This window comes from Pinus tabuliformis, chromosome 2_2, assembly GCF_031772625.1.
Source record: "Pinus tabuliformis cultivar Carrire ecotype Pingquan chromosome 2_2, CPIR1, whole genome shotgun sequence".
Classification (NCBI taxonomy): Eukaryota; Viridiplantae; Streptophyta; class Pinopsida; order Pinales; family Pinaceae; genus Pinus; species Pinus tabuliformis.
The window spans coordinates 210,559,533-210,575,380 of NC_142300.1; positions in this window are offsets into that span (position 1 = coordinate 210,559,533).

Here is a 15,848-nt window from a genome sequence, read left to right on the forward strand (position 1 = left end):
ATAAGTGTATTGTGATGAATACTTGTGGCATAATGGAGTCCAAAATATGATAGACCTAAGCTAACCTCTAGTATGAAGCTTCTAAAAGGTGAAAGGGAACCTGTTTGACTGATAATATAAAAACATATCGTAAAATATAGATGAGTACTTTAACACTCTCTCATTATGCATTCCAGTAAACTATTCATGCATCCTCTCAGCTATGAACTGGGCATAATTGTATATAGTAGCAGGAGGATTTCCTGGGGTGAAAATGGACATGAAGTCTAGGATAATCTCATCAAAAAATTCATCAGTGGTGTAGCCCAAAACACAAGATATCATAGTGATAATATGCTTGCCTCTTTCAGGGAAAATGGAAGAAATATATGGAGGGGCATCTTTAGGAATGTGTTTTTCTTCAACAATAAAGGTTTGGAATAATTGGGCCAGTCTTGATGGAATCAACTTGGTGTACTAGTCTAACAAATCTCCAATTGAGAGTGGGGTCAAGTTTGGACCTAGTTGGACTTGTAACATCTCATTAATTGATTCATTTGTGATGGTAAATAGGACTTTCTAGTCAAGGGACATTATTCCTCTTTGGCTGGGAATGTAACGGGCATGGAACATATGGACGATTTCAGGAAAAACATGTACCTGAGGAAATTGGTATTTGGGAAAATTAGAGTCCCAAATACCAATGTCATTAGAATGGTTCAGATATATGTCCCTACTCAAACAATGAAGTTTGAGCAGAACCTCATATGCACTTGTATCTCTGATTTGGAAATCCCTGTCCACCAGGGGAAGGTGGTCTAGGTCTAGATGGGGAGTTGTAATAGGTCTAATGTCCATGGAGATAGGGGCAACCATAATTTAGTTCTTGTGGATTTGAATTTGGCAGGGTAGGGTTGTATTAGAGGGTTGGAAGGAAATTCAGAAACTTTGAGAAAGGCTTGGGTATGTGATTTGAATTTAAAGTAATTCCAATTAATTTTACTTAATTAAAATACTTTTAAATACAGAACATTTTCAAATTTGAAGGGTCGCTGGTAATTTGTTTCACAGATGCCTGGAATTTAGGTGAATTATCTTCAAAATTGTGTTCTAGATTATGGTGGAAGGTTGAAAGGGCTCTGAGATCTTTGAAGGTGCTCTTTGTAGCTTCTTTGAGGACTGAAATAGGGTTAATTGGTAGTTTTCCAGTTGGCAGGTGTTGCATTTGTTTCTAGAGGTTTACAAAGAAAACGCGCAAAAAAGACAAAAAGGGCTTCTCAGCCTTTTTATGGAGCACAGGTCATTTTTTGGTGGTTAATTTATGAATGAATAATGGGTGGTTTATTGGGTTGAGCGAGGAGGTAGTTTTCTAGGCCATCGCACCGCTTTTGTTGAGGAGGCGGTATTGAGGAGGGTTCACTCGATCTACTTCGGTGATCGACACATAGTAGTTAGGGGATTAGGGAAAGCTGCTTTATTGGGTGGGTAAAGGTTAGCCGTTGGGTGAAACCGATATGGTTGTGAATCTTCAGATGAGGGGGATGGTGGTCAGACGGCAGTCAGGCGAGGTAAGTGTGCGGGTGATAAGAGCATGGGTTTCTGGGGGCCCAGTGCATTTAAATTTGGTGGATGGGATTAATTATAAGTTAATGATGGGCTAAAACGATCGAGCGGGATTTAATGACGGGATTAATTGGTTTTGTCGGGATATGGGGTAATTTATAGTTTATATTTAAAACTAAGGGTTGGGATATTTATTTAGGGGATTTAATTAATATACGAGAAAAGGTATATGGGGATTTATATAATAAAGTTAAAATTAATATGAAATGAGTGGAGTGAGCATACCCTTAGCATAATGTAAAATTTGCACATTTTATTCACATACATTTCATACTTAGGATAAAGTACTTTTGTGGGTTGTTTGAGTGAAATAGAATTTAACATGGGGGTTTTCACTTTTCCTAGGCAAATGAAGTTTATCCTTAGGAAAAGGGGTTTTATTAGGATAATGAGGGGAAAATGAATTTCATGAAGGGGATTCTAACACTTGATGTCCATAAGTCATTAAGCCGAGGGTCCGGTCCCACCAAAAGTCAGAGAAATGCTCTGAGCCTCTTTGACTTGAAGGATTTAAAGTGCTAGAATATACTTGTGGATAGGAAATTATTAAGTAAGGGGAAAAGTGAATGTGGGGGAGTTAATCACATTAACTTGCAAACCTTTGTTTTTTCTTCCATATTTGATCATACATATTGAAATATATGTCTAAGCATGATTGATGTATTTTGATCCAATCAACTTTATACTTTGGCAACCTTTCTTCTACTTACTCATTACTTACCCTACCATTTTTTCTTCATTTTATCTGGGTGCATTTAGGCTAGCAAACTCTTATCATCCATTTTTCTTTTGAAAAGTAATTTATCTAATTCTAACCTTATATCATCCAAGGGCTCAGATTAAACTGATGAGGTCCTTTTATTTTCTCCACCTATCTAATGATCTTCCAAGATTAAACTATTTGGTTAGATTTTATTCTCTAACTATAAAAATAAAATTCAAAGCATGAAATAACCAAGATTAAATAGTTTTATTACAATGGATTGTGGCATTAATAACAAGCTACACACAATTATTATTATGCATAAAAGTAAATAGTAGTTGCATTTAGACTTACACACTTTCATGGTCGCTTTTTGTTTTTGGGGTTCATATATTATCATTTTTTGACCTTCTCTTATTCTTTTTATCCTTTGAAATTTATTTTAGGACATACCCTCTTTACATTTTTTTATTTTTTTAATATGGAAAGCATTTGCAGAAAGCAAAGGTATGTACAATATTACAAGGCTTAACCTTAGACATTCAAAATTATGACTCCTATAGATATAGGAACCTAACAGTGACCTAACAATCACTCCACTTGGGGATGGAATTTTCCAGAGAAATGTTGTGAACTAATGAAGATCAGTAGCCTTTGAATTGTTGTTGATGTTACCTTGCAAAGTGTCCTTCTGTGAATCTGCATTATTGATACTTATGACAGTAAATCTTTTAAAGCTCAGGTCCTTCTCTTCAGGCTTCAACTTTAAAGATCACCATCCAATCCAAACTAGAATTTGTAAATAAAGTATGTACAAATGGGAAATGAAAATTAGTAACTTGGTTCAAAGTAATGTTTTAGCATTCGGCCATTCACTGGCTCACCTTTTGTATCTGTACCATTAATTTATCTCAAGAAGAAGGCATTATTTCCTCTGTAAGCATAAATGACATAGGTACCTTTCCATAGGAAATCAAATTTCCTATGTTTGCATTTGTCTTCCCTCCTTGAATCCCACTTGAGCACTTTGTCACCAATGTAGAACTTCAGCCTTATTTATCTTTTCAAAAATATTTTTAATATTTTCTTGCACAACTTGAGACCTGACATAGACCTCTTCTCTGGTTTGTTGTAGACGAATAGTTTTGTTGATTCTTCTTTGGATACTATTTGGTTCAACCTGCAATTATTGAAGTATCTTCATTACTGGTACTCCCAAAGAGGATGGAAAGACAACTTCCATCCCATAAACTAGTTGATAGGGAGAAGTACCAATTGATTTCTTAGTATTCAATATGTCTGCCCATAAGGCATTGACTAGATTTTTATTCCAAGTTTTCTTATTGTCCTCTAGTAACTTACTGATGATGTTTATTAGGCTTTTATTTGAGGATTTTTCCAGTCCATTACCTTGAGGGTAATAGGCTGTGGAAAGGCCAAGGGTGATATGGTATTTGTTGTAGAAATCTATCATTATTTTGGATTTAAAAGTTGTTGCATTATCAGTAATGAGCTTAGTTGGACATCCAAATATTAGTAGAATATTGGTTTCAAGGAAGGTTATGATAACAATATCCGTGGCTTGCCTTGAAGGTATGGCCTCTATCCATTTTGTGAAGTAGTCTGTGGCTGTGAGGATCCATTTGTGCTAGGCAAAGGAGGGTGGGTGAATTTCACCAATGAAGTCTAAAACCCATTGTTGAAAAGGTATTTCTACAGAGATTGGCTTGTGGGGTAAAGGCAAGAGCTTTTTCTTCCCCTCAAAGCTTTGGCATTTGTGGTAGGAGGTCACATATTTTTTGACATCAACAAACAAGGTAGAACAGTAGAAACTAGCTCTAAGGATTTTATCCGCAGTGGTCTTCTAATAAAGGTGTCTGCCACAGTCACCTGCATGAAATTCTTGCAAGATCTTGTCAGCCTCATCTTTTAATAAAAAATTGAGAAGAATACCTTCATGATCTCTCCAAAACAGAGCATTGTCTAATATACAAAATTTCAAGGATTTCATCTTCAAAAACTTGCTTTTAGTCCAAGATAATTTAGGAGGAGCTTGTAAATTTAGTAAAACATGAATAATATAAGCATACCAAGGTGATTCAATAAAGGCTTGGCTTATTAGTGGACTCGCCATCTCCTCTTCATTATCTATTGTTGCAATAAAGTTTATATCCAAGGCCTGAAATTTTGATTCAGCCATGAGTTTGGCTAAACCTTGGCCCTTGATTAACTTAGTAGGTTTGATTTCTATATCATACTCTAAAATAGTAGCAATCCACTTTCCCCTCTTTCCATTAGGATCATCCTGAGTTATGATGTCTTTAACTACTGAATTAGGAACGTAGGCTACTATATGAGAATATAAGATGTATACCCTAAAGTCCTTAATGGCTTTGACTAAAGCCAATGCTCGTTTTTCCATTATATTATAATTCAAGGGGGCATCTCTTAGGGCTTTGCTAAAGAAAGAAATGGGTTGTTCATAGCCTTGGTCATTTTTCTACAATAGAATTGCAGCAATTGTGTGCTCAAAGGCGAAGGAAAATAAGATGAAATCTCTATCAAATTTAGGACTGATTAACACAGGTGTTTTAGTCAAGGCTAGTTTAATGTCTTCAAAAGATTTTTTAGCCTCAACAGTCCATTTTCTGGTGGAGTCCTTTTTTAGCATGTTGTTTAGTGATCTAATTAACTCTGCCAGGTTAGATATAAATCTTCTAAGAAAAGTAATTTTTCCTAAGAAAGCTTGTAACTCTTAATGTTCCTAGGGTGTTTTATTTGTAGGATGGCTTCTATTCTAGTAGGGTCTATTCTTATACCATATTTGGAAATTATGTGACCTGACAACTTTCCTTTTTCTAACCCAAACAAGGACTTTTTGGGGTTTAAGGAGATTCCAAAATTCTCGTATTTAATAAAAACTTGCCTTAGATGATCCAAATGTTGATTGTCAGATTTTGAAAATACAGTAATATCATCTAGATATATCACAAGGAAATCATGAGTTTCTTTTGCGAAGGCTATATCCATAGTCCTCTGGAAAGTGGCTCCTGCATTGATTAGACCAAAAGGAGTTTTTACCTACATAAATGTGCCCCAAGGAGTAGTAAAGGTAGTTTTGGGTTGGTCATCTCCATGAACCAAGATTTGATTGTAACCAGAAAACCCATCCAACAATGAGATTATGGTTGACCCAACTACTCTCTGTAAAATGTGGTCCATTTTGGGGAGAGGGTAATTATTTTTTAGTGACAATTTGTTGAGGTTTCTAAGATCTAGAGAGTCTGATCTCACCAGTTTTCTTTCTAGTTGGCACCAAGTTTGAGACCCAATCAGAAAATCTGATTGGTGCAATTATTTTGGCATCATACATCCTCTGAATTTTTTTTTCAATTGCAGGTAATAAGATAGGATTAATCCTTCTAAGTTTTTGTTTGAAAGAATTTTGATTTTCTTTAATAAGAATTGTGTGTTGGATGATGTTGGTGTCATAGGATTTGAGGTCCTCATAACTCCAAGCAAAGACATCCTAAAATTCTTTCAACAACTCAATGTATTTCACATTTTCAGCTGGGGGTAATGATTTTGAATGTTCGATCATTTCAGGATTTTCATCAGTGCCTATATTACATTCCTCTATATCAGACCTTGAAGGTTCCATTTTAGGTTTCCTAGGAACGTCATTTGAATCAAATAAATCTTCCAGAGGGGTTAATCCATTTGGTAAGAAGTTATCCTTGAGATTAACTACTTCGGTTTCTTCACAGATTATTTCATCAATCTCAATTTGATCTAAGTTATCTACATCTAATTTGGTAAATTTAGTTGGGTTGAGTCTATCTATTTCATCACCCTCTATCTCATTTATTTCTATCTCATTCTTAGTGTTAGGATCTATTGATGTATCGGTATCTATATTGTTATTGGTAAATTCTTCTTCTGAAATTAAAAAGGTATTTATTGTTTATCATCAGCAAATATTTCCCAATTCTTCAAATTATCTGGAATTGCAAGTTTGTGCCTAACTTCAGTAGTGTACTAATGGTTAGGTTAGAAGTGTAATTTTTAGGTGCTGGAAAACATTTCTAAACTATGGGCTTGCATGTTATGTTTTTTAGGAATTACTGCAAGCTTTGTTTCTAGGAAAGTGTTAAGTATTTCTATGATAGTTCCCCTATAACAACTCAACCTAGGGTCCTTTTTCATATATAAACCATCAATCTGTTTTATAATTAGTTAAGAGTCTCCCATGACAAAAACTCTTTTAGCTCCTAGATTCCTAACTAACTTAAGACCTAAAATTAATGCTTCATACTCGGCCATATTATTGGTATATTTAAAATTCAATCTATATGCATGGCCTTCTAAGTAATTATTTTCCAAATTATATATCCACACTCCTTCTTCGGCTCCTAACCTATTGACTGATCCATCAAATTATAAATGCCACAATATCTCATGATCTATGTTTACACTATCTGGTGCAACAAACTTTTCATCATTTACAACAATTTGACCATCTTGTTCATTGAACAGTTATGTAGTTTGATATGTTTCATTTTGTGTAGAAACTACAATTTCTTTTGCTTCTGTATTAGTAATGTCTGAAAGTTCTTCTTGTGTTTGATCATAATTATACAGGATAGAAGAATAAATATTTGAGTATATGGAGTAGATGGGAAAGTTTTGAGGCTGATCCTAACTACTTACCATATGTTTCATTAAGGTTTCTTGGTATAGTTTCTTAGGTTGTCCAAAAACAAAGATTGTTGCATATGACATATCTAGTTGTAAGCATCCTTGAAGTTTGGCTCCCCATGATATTGATAACAACATGCCATACTTTGGTTGGATGTCAACAAATACAATATCCATAAGGATGCTTTGGGCAAGATATTGGACTAAAGTGACACACAGGTCTTTAATTAATCCTAGACACTTTACCTTACTAGTGTCAAATGAGAATAAGTCTTTGTAATGCCTTGTAATGTCTAGGTTTCATTTCTCCATCACTAATTTGGGAATTAAGTTGTGAGAGGCCCTAGAATCCAACATTGCATTATGTAGAATTTTGTCATGGATACTAAGGCTAATGTAAAAAGGTGGAACTCCTCCTTCTAATGGTTTTCCATTAACATTTGGACCAAATATGAGTTATTGTTGGTTATCAAACAAGTTTACTGAATCTGTGATTTATAAGTTTCATTCTTGATTAGTTCTGTTAAAGGAACTAAAATCTTTAGCTTTGCTATCTCTGCTCCCAAATTGAATGGAAAAGAGACATTTTCTATTTGAAGGTTTTGAATTTTTGTAGCATGGATTTGAGTAGGCTTGTCTTCTTTTCCTTTATTGGGAACCTCCTTATGTGGATTTACAAATTTGATGTTTTGGGCTTTGTCCAATGGTTACTTAGGTGGGATTCAAGTGGATGGTTGATCAACAAAAGGTTGATCTGAGGTTATGTCTACAATTGTGGTGCTAGAAGGTTTTGGGTTTTCCCTAGGGAGAATTTGGAGTATTTTTGAAATAGGGGCTTCTTTTATTTTCTTGGGTTTATTTTGTATTGTTTTCTTGGTTTGGTCAGGGACATTAGCATTCTTTTTGCTTCTTAGGTTATATTGTTTATGAACTTCAAATATGGCAGAATCATATCCCTGTTTGTAATCAAATGACTCACCAGACTGCATTTGTAATTGCTGCAACATATACAGTTCCTACTCATCTTGGGTTAGAAAAATAGTGTCCTCATCATTTATTCCTATTAGGTTAATTTGTGTATCTTGTTCTGGATCTTCTAGATGGGATGTCTCTGCATAATTTTCTTGAAAAGGAGGCCTAATGTTCTAATCTGGTCCATTTTTCCCAATGTTTTGGTTTTTCCTAAAAATTGGGTTTCGAACTAGAGGTGCTTTTTGGTTATCCCATTGATTTTTCCTCTCCATGTTCTCTATTATATCCATTAGTCTTTCCATAATTTTGGCTAAACTATCTATTTTAATGTCAGATGGTGAAGTTTCATCCTTTGCAGTTCCTCTCCTTTCATTTCTAACTCTAGCCTTTTTAGCTAATAAATTAGCTTCTACACTAATAGCTACACTTTGCATTTGTTCTAATGTTGGTGGGTTTCTTTCCCTAAGTTGGTATGCCACATCTGTGTCAAAACCATTGGGGAAATTTATTAATGCTAAGTGAGGTGGAGGTCTAAGGTTAACTAGGATTGCGTTATATATATTATTGAATCTAGTGCAGTAATCTTGAACAGTTTCATTAGGCCCTCTTCTAATATTCTCATATTCTAAAAGGATTTGTAAGGGATTCTTTTCTTTTGCCACCTATCAATAAACAACCATTGAAAATTTTCTAGGTCTGCAATGTGGCTGGCAGAAAAGGCTTTGAGCCACTTCTTGACATCACCAGTCAAAGTTTGGGCAAAGAGTCTCATCTGGACGTCTACTTCATCTATTTCATGTAATTCAAGAAAGTCCGACATCTTGTTTACATGCTACTGGGCAGTGTAATGACTAGTATCATCAAACGGGAAAATCTTACTCTGATAATCTGCATGCATAGCATGAAGTTGGGTAGATAAAAAAAGGGGAGCATATCTGTTTGCCATTTCTATACGATGGGAGTGGCTGAGATGTGGGGTTGAGGTACTTGGAGATGATGCAGCAGTGGATGAAGAACCAGGAATAGTAGATAATGAATGAGTAATGATAAGATGGTGAGGGAGTGAAGGTATAAATGGTGGTGAAGAATGGACTGTAGGGGGTATTATTGTTGAAGTTGAAGGGAACAATGGTGAACTCAAAGTAGTGGACAATTGTTCAGAAAGCTTAGGGGTCGTGGCAGTATTAATGGATGATTGTGGAGATTTCAGAATGTATTCATCAATTCATTTGTTGGCCTGTTGAATTTCAAGGTATCTAATAAAGTTAGGATCTAGGACAGCTTCATCGATTGTATTTTCAGATTTTGTTCTAAGTAATGAAAGATCAAATGGCACATCAAAGGGAAGTTCTTCTAGAAATAACCACTCATCAGGACATGAAATAGCTTTAACTAATGGTATTTGTCTAACTGATCTTTTTTTTTTTTTTTCTTGAAATTAGGTTCGGATTATCAACTACTGGGGCAGGGTTTGGATCTGGATTAGCCCTAGTAAAATGAGTATTCCTAGAAGCTAGAATTTCAACATTTTTAATTGTTTTTATAAGATTTTTCAAAATAACTTCTAACAAATGACTTTAAGAGGCTCAAAATGTAGATTTAGAATTTTCTTAAAGCTTTATTAGCATTGAGGATTCGATGGTCTGTGAAACCAAATATTCTGGGTTTGATCCCCAGTATGGTTGCCACTATGTTACCACTCAAAATTTCTCTAGAAGTTATTAGAAGAAAGAAAATGACCGAGGTAACCACAAACCAACTTTGGAGCATAGGCTCTAGCCAAACTAGGCTCAGATAGGGCTCTCTCTAGATGATTTAGCTTTGTTTGCTGGGATTTCAAGCTACTTATGAATGTTCTAGGGGTTTTTGATTTGTATTCAAGATTGGGTGGTAGGATCCTTAGAACAGATGGATAGGATGATGTCTTTAGACCATTGGGATATGGAGTCAATAAAAGGGTAGCAAAACTAGGTCAACTCACTAAAGGGAATGTTCAAAGGAAAATCTAGCAGAGTAAAGTGCGGGTCTTTGGAACATGGGGTGAAATGGTTTTAATAAGGGTGAGAGAGCAATTAAGGGTTCTCATACCAAGATAAAAATGAGGAATAAAGGATAATCGAAAATAAAGGTAAATTAAGAATCCTTTGATATGGATTAGCTAGAAGCAACCTAAACTAAGGAACAATTAAGAATTCCTTAACTTAGATATCAGTGGAAAACATTTATATGCATAACTACTAAAACATAGTGTAATTAAACAAATTCTGAGATATTGTTCTAGTTATAGCATTCAGATTCAAAAATACATTAAAGATTGTGGAAAAACTTTAAGAAAGATAACGATAACGTAAGAAAATACTTGTCTGCATTTCACTCAACACATGAATCCTGTGAAATATCTTGTCTTTATTCATCAATCCAACTTGCTGGCTCAGTCAATGATACAATTGCTTTACGGTCCTTTTGATCAAAATTATATAGAAATGTCTAAGAATCCACCTTACATACTTCGATTTGAGAAGTATTTATACAAAAATTATTCCAAAATATCTCAAACTAACTTGAGATTTAATTTAGGAAATAAAAGTATCTTCTTGTAAGAAGATAGAGACAACTATTGAACTTCTTTCATGCTGTCCCATTTATTTTGGTACTGCTGGCCTTTATGGTTTGGTTTTAGCCCTTTATGTTCTTTTTTGTTTGAACTTTCATGCTGAAATCTTCATTTACTTTTTTCTTTCATCTAATACACTTTGACACTGATACTCTTTAACTCTGCTGACCTATCTTCATCTTTTCAACTGGTTGTTTTACTTTTATCTTTTTACTACATTTTTCTTACAATAAATCAGTCAATTTTTCCAACATTTCAGCATCAGGTAATTGGATCTTCAACATCCTTCTGTATATTTCATCTGCCTCTGTGTACTTGTAAAAAATAGGCTTATAACAAACAAGTGTTTTACGTCATGCTGGATGTAAAAAAACTTTTCAAATGTGTGATAAAGTACTTTGCCTATTGGCAATGCTTTGATTGATGATGTACTTGCTTGTTCCTTTGCTAGCTCTCTGAGTTTTCTGTTGTAATTCTGTTGGGTCATGAGCTTTTCATTTATGACTAAGGGACCGGGTAACCCTTTCTCTCTCAAAATTTGAAACTTATCTATAAATCTATCAACGGATACTTGCATATTCTGACATTTGTCCTCCAATTTTAACATCAAACTTCTCTTGGAATCATCAATATCCAATTCTTGAAGCTCATATCTATTTTTACTATTAAGGAATTGGATGATTCTAGTGGCATCTTCGGGCATTTCTCTCAATTCCTCTTTTACCTTTTGGATGGCTTCTGTAGCCATCTTTATCGTATCTATCTGCTAAAAAATTACTTGAATAGATGGCCAAATATCATTGACAGAGTCAATGATATTGGCCAATAGTAGTTCCTTAGCTTGCCTAAGAGGCTCTTTTAGTGTTAGGTCCTTTTCCATGGCTTTTATTCCTTCATTCATTCTCGCAACCTTTTGCACTTCTTCCTTGTGCATGATTTTGGCAAGCTTGTAATCAATTTCCAAGCTTGACACCTTTTCTTTCAGCTTATTCGTTTCTATAGCCTGTATGGACATTTCCTCCATAGCTCTAACCAATTTTGCTGCCTCATCTGATGTACCTGATGTTGATGTAGATTTTGTTGAAATCTGTTTTGTTCTGGCCATAGGAGCTGTGGGAGCTAGTGAGGCTGCCAATGTAGAAGGGACAGTTGTTGAGACTATTGGGATGATATTTACAGAGGTAGAGGCAATATCACTTTGCTTTAATTTGATTAAAGTGTCAATTCCTTCTCTATTTCCCTTAACTGATCATTGAGTTTAAGGACTAAGTCCATCAATTCTTCATGCTTCGACTGGATCTACAAGACTTCCTATGTCTGGGGATGCTGTAACTGACGTATCTTCAATTGTTTTTTAAATACTACAATGTCATCATTATTCTTATTAATTAGTTTCTTGGTGGCTTTGATGTCTTCGGATCATTTCCCAATTGAATCACTAAGTCTTCTAAAGACTTAATTCTAGTATACCTGGCCTATGAGGAGGCCTTCTCCAATTGATATTGTGTTGAGATATTGGTCAAAAAATTCTACAATTGATGGACAGCTATGGATTTTCTAGTCAGGGTAGAGTAAATCATTTCTCTAGCCTGTTTGTGGAATTCAATTTGGTTTATGGGATGCATATCCCTCGCCAATACCTCAAAATCAATATTTTTATAATCTTCTGATGTCCTTGGTGGTTGCATAATTTGTTTTACAAAGGGAATTTGCATCTTTCCCTCCTTGATGTCAAAATCTGACAGCAACCTGGTTTGATTGGTAGGTGTAATCTTTAAATAATGTGCATAATATTGGGCCTTCAATTTTTCATTTCTCATCTTGATTTATTTATACCTGTCTTTATGTCTTTGTCTTTATCATCAAGCCTACTAAATGAGGAGAATTATACACTGATTTTCCTTTCCAGCATTTGAGTCTGTGTTGTGGATGGCTCTTGAGTTTATCCAGATAGCGCTGTGCACCTGCTCATGTCAAACTCAGTATTAGTTACCTCTGTTGAGCCTTCTGTGTCTTCTTGTTCTGAAACATGATTGAGCCTTGACCTTTTTCTTTGGTTTCCTTCATATTGCACATTGGAGGTGTCCATGGCTAAAGTGGAGGCTCCCTCTCTATTTCTCTTGGGATTCCTTTCCTCATTTTGAGGAGTTTGCATAATAGGAGGGGTGCTCGTGGTTCGCTCTTGTTGTTCAAGTACCTGCAGAAATGAGCTTTCATCAAATTGTGTTTCTAAATCAATCAAGGCATTATAAACATTTACCTTTGTGCTATCCCTATCTACAAGAGTGTTCTCCAACCACTCAGATTGATTTTAATATCTTTCAATCTCTTGTATGGGATGATGACTGTAAGGCCCTAATTTGGCCTTTTGTCTAAGTCTGGTAAAAAACCCTTGAGGGTCATATCTCCACATAAAACTATTTTGAAACTTCATCTATTGCAGAATAAAATCTGCCTCCTGCCCTACTTCTCTAGAGTTGCAAATGAAAGGGCCTAACTGGTTTTTGATTTCGAACTACATACTTTTCTTGGCTGATACAAAATTGACTTCATCAGAATTGATTATTTGCCTATAGTACTCTAGAGCAAATAACCTCATGGGGAGGTATTTGGGGTGTTTGTATGGGGTAAGCTGGTACCCATAGATTCATATTTCTATGTGGTTTTGGTAAAGGTACCAATCTCCCACATTACTTTGCTTAAACAAATGGAGGACAATTTTGATATCTTGGCTTATTCTAGGTGGAGGACTTCCTGTCAACATGGTCATGACGGGATGGAAAAACAAATCAATGAAGTTTGTATAAGTGTATGGTGATGAATAATTGTGGCATAATGGAGTTCAAAATATGATAGACCTGGGTTGACCTCTAGTATCAAGCTTTTGAAGGGTGAAAGGGTACATGTCTGACTGATAATATAAAAACATATGGTAAAGTGCATATGAGTACTTCAACACTCTCTCATTATGCATTCTAGTAAACTGTTCAGGCATCATTGCTGCTATGAACTGGGCATAATTGTATATAGTAGTAGGAGGCTTTCCTGGGGTGAAAATGGACATGAAGGCCAGGATAAGCTCATCAACAAATTCATCAATGGTGCAGTCCAAAACACATGATATCATGGTGATAATATTCTTGGTTGTTTCAGAGAAAATGGAAGAAACATATCGAGGCGCGTCTTTAGGAATTTTTTTGTCTTCAACAATGAAAGTTTTGAATAATTGGGCCAGTTTTGATGGACTCAACTTGGTGTACTAGTCTAACAAATCTCCAATTGAGAGTGTGTTACACTAAAAAATGTCACCATGACTACTTACAGTTAGTATGGCTCAAATCAACAGTCATGCTACCCTCTTAGGCAAGTCTTATGCCTCTGCTATCCATCTCAAACTCAAAGAAGAGAGAAAGTCTTGTAAAAAATGTGTTTATCTCTGGGGTCGCAGGTTCTCTCTAGCCTTACCTGCGGGGACGCTCACAATGTTCACAAAAGTTGCGTCCTTGGACGCTCTGTATGTTAAGGGACAGGTGCGTCCTTCTGTAAAAGGCAAAATGCGCGAGTTTCATCTTAAAAAAGTTACTTGTGGTTACTTCTAGAACTTTCTAGAGGTCGGTTTGATGGAATGGATGCGCCTCCAGTTGGTTCATGTATCCCTATTAAGGAGGAACTTATCCCATCAATAAGGGAGCTATCCCACCCAAAGAGGGGGATTATCCCATTGATGGTGGACCTGAATAACCTCTTTACAGCACTATAAATAAAGACATTGAGCCAGAGGGAGGGGAGGTTGGAGCTATACATTTTCTTTGGGTAAATGCTGCAGGAATTAGGACTCCCATTTAGAACCTTGTGAGGAGAGATTGTCTTTGCTTGATTCTACTTGGAAGTGGGTGAGCTTTGTCAAAGTAGAGGAAAACCCTTGATGGACCCTGGGAGGAACTTGCACAACACCAAGGCCAGGTTGTAAGAGTTTCTTTGTTTCGTTATTAATACAAACTGGTTTATTTTTCTCAATAGCTTGTGTTAATGAGTTATTTCATGTGTTCCTTGGTCTGCATGTTGAATATATGTTTTATTATATGAAATGCAAGTGCTTGGTAATTGTTTGATTGTTTGTGGTTGCAGGAATTGACTTGAAGGAGGAGCTCATCCGGATCGGCAAGGACGGACTACAACAACAGCGTTTTGGAATAAGGTAAGCCTAAACACTTGTAGTTTTCATGTTTTAAAAGGTATATTTAGAGAAAGATCACTCCATTTTGTCTTGTTTGTCGCTAGAGAGTTTAGACTCCTAGGGAGGTCAGTTGTGTCCGCACAAACGACTTTTTCCGCCACGACAAATTGGCGACTCCACTGGGGAATCCATTAATGAGAAAGTCTTTTCCTTTGTGTGAACTTTGCTCTGAGAAAATCATTTTTATTTTCTGGTTTTTGACTGTGAGAATTAGTATTTGGGTGGCTTAGCTTTAGATTTAGTTAGATTTGGTTTTTCTTAACTTTTCCAGAAGGACGCACCCTCTGAGTACTGCACAGTGCATCTTTGGACGCGCTGTTGCCGTTTGCACAGAGCGGGCCCGCACCTGTTATAACGGGTTGCCTGCGTCTTCCTGTAAAATTTAGGAAAATTCCATTTTTTGCTTTAATTGCTTTTAGATTTTGATTTTTCTTAGTGTTTTCTGCCCAGATCCTTTAGTACCCTATCAAGAATTTTCACCTGAACTTGTTTTGTGAGCTTTGAGTGTTTTAGTGGATTTCAACGAAGTTTAGGCCTAGGGTTTGATTTTTCAATAGGTCCTGTAGTGACTTTGACGGTAGAAAGTTGTCCAGCCTTAGATCTCTCTGGTTAGTCAGCCTTCTTAGAAGTCGGGCCTGTCGTAAAGTCTCCTTGTGTGAGCAGCTTGCCATTTAAGTTGTTTTGGGTCAAATTTCGAATTACTTGTTTATAAAGTGTTGATTTCCATTTTACAAAAGAACAAAAAGATTAGAGTTTTGTTTTGACTAGTTTTTGGTTCTGCAATAAGCTAGTCCTTGATTTGATTGTGATCAAGTAAAACACCTTAGAATAATCATTGTTGGTTTTGGCCTCGTTAAGATTGCTTAGAGTAAATTTACCTTTTAGTTTGCTTATGAATGAATTTTCGTAGATTTTAATAGTTGTTAAGATTGATTTTTGGTTATATTAGATTTATTTGCTTTAATAAAAGGAAAATACAAAAACATATTCTTTAAAAGTCTTGTTTCAAGTAGCTTTTTGTT